The sequence below is a fragment of the Numenius arquata genome, unplaced genomic scaffold, assembly GCF_964106895.1.
Source record: "Numenius arquata unplaced genomic scaffold, bNumArq3.hap1.1 HAP1_SCAFFOLD_1049, whole genome shotgun sequence".
Lineage (NCBI taxonomy): Eukaryota > Metazoa > Chordata > Aves > Charadriiformes > Scolopacidae > Numenius > Numenius arquata.
The window spans coordinates 35,147-37,075 of NW_027415494.1; positions in this window are offsets into that span (position 1 = coordinate 35,147).

Sequence of the window (1,929 nt, forward strand, 5' to 3'; positions counted from 1 at the left end):
CCCCACGTCGTCCGTCGGGACCCACCGCCCTGAAGAGAGACCCCCCCTCCCCCATCCAAGATGGCGGCCTAGAAGGGGTTAATTAACCCCGATTAATTAACGAAATTAATTAAACGAGGGGGGGAGGGGGCAAAATGTCCCCTCTTCCCCCCCCCCCCCCCCCCAAAAAAAACCGCGATGGAGAAGCATCGATGGGTCCAACTGGTTTTTAATGGGGGAAAAGCCGGGGGGGGGAGGGGCGGGGGGAGGGGCGGGGGGAGGGGGGGGGTGGGGGGAGGGGCCGCGGGGCACCATGGGACAGCGATTGGGGTGGGGGGAGGGGTTTCTTCCTTAGGTCGATTCCGGGTCTGGATAAGAGGAAAAAATGCCCCAAAAAAAGGGGGTGAAGATGATGATGATGATGATGATGATGATGGAGGAGGGGGAGGGGCGGGGGGGGGACGGGACACAAGCCCCTCCCCCATCCCCCGGAGGGTTGGGGGGGGGGAGGGGACACCCACCTCCTCCCCCCGTCCGGGCGCGGAAGGTGACGAAGGCGTCGAAGGCGAAGATGAAGGAGAGGAGGAGGCCGAAGGTCTAAGGGGGGGGGGGGGGAGGGGGGGGAGAAGGAAAGGGGCGTGGTCAGATAAAAAAAAAGGGGGGGGGAGGGGCTTTGGATGGGGGTGGGGGGGTGGGGGAGGGGACACTCACGAAGGTGGTGGCGGCCAAAGGGTCCCGGGAGGTGGCCAAAGCCACCAGGGCCACCAGGAGGAAGATGATGGAGCCGCTGACGGCCCGGAGCAGGTCCTGGGGGGGGGGGGGGGGAGGGGACAATTTGGGGACATCGTGGGGGGGGGTGGGGTGTGGGGGGGGGAGGGGACAGCAAGGGGACATGTCCCCCGCGGAAAGGGGGGGACACAACGTGGAGACGTCCCCACGGGGGGACACCAGGAGATGGTGAGATGGACACGATGGGGCCACCGAAGGGGGGGGGGGGGACACCGTGGGGACACGATGGGGGGAGGGGGGGAGATGTCCCCATGGGGGGACACCAGGAGGGGAGACCAAGGGGACGTTGGGGACACCACGGGGGGGGACACCGAGGGGGTGACACCATGAGGGGACATCAAGGGGACATTGGGGACACCACGGGGACGTGGGGGGAGACGTCCCCATGGGGGGACACCAGGAGGGGAGACCGTGGGGACGTCGGGGGCACCAGGAGACGGCGGGGTGGACACGGAGGGGGGTGTGGGGCAGAGATGGGGCGGGGAAGGGATGTGTGGGGCACGGTGTGTGTGTGGGGGGGGACGTGTGGGGCGAGGAGAGGACTCGTGGGGCGCTGGGGGGGATGTGTGGGGCAGAGGGGGGGATGTGTGGGGCTGGGAAGGGGATGTGTGGGGCGCTGGGGGGGATGTGTGGGGCTGGGAGGGGGAATGTGTGGGGCAGAGGTGGGTGAGGAAGGGATGTGTGGGGTGAGGAGAGGACGTGTGGGGCGCTGGGGGGATGTGTGGGGCACGGGGGGGGATGTGTGGGGCAGAGAGGGGACGTGTGGGGCAGAGATGGAGGTGGGAAAGGGATGTGTGGGGCAGAGAGGGGAATGTATGGGGCAGAGGGGGGGATGTGTGGGGCAGAGGGGGGGGGATGTGTGGGGCTGGGAAGGGGATGTGTGGGGCAGAGGGGGGGATGTGTGGGGCAGAGGGGGGGATGTGTGGGGCAGAGATGGAGGTGGGAAAGGATGTGTGGGGCAGAGAGGGGAATGTGTGGGGCAGAGGGGGGGATGTGTGGGGCAGAGAGGGGGATGTATGGGGCGAGGAGAGGATGTGTGGGGGCTGGGAGGGGGATGTGTGGGGCAGAGGGGGGGATGTGTGGGGCAGAGAGGGGGATGTATGGGGTGAGGAGAGGATGTGTGGGGCTGGGAGGGGGATGTGTGGGGCAGAGAGGGGAATG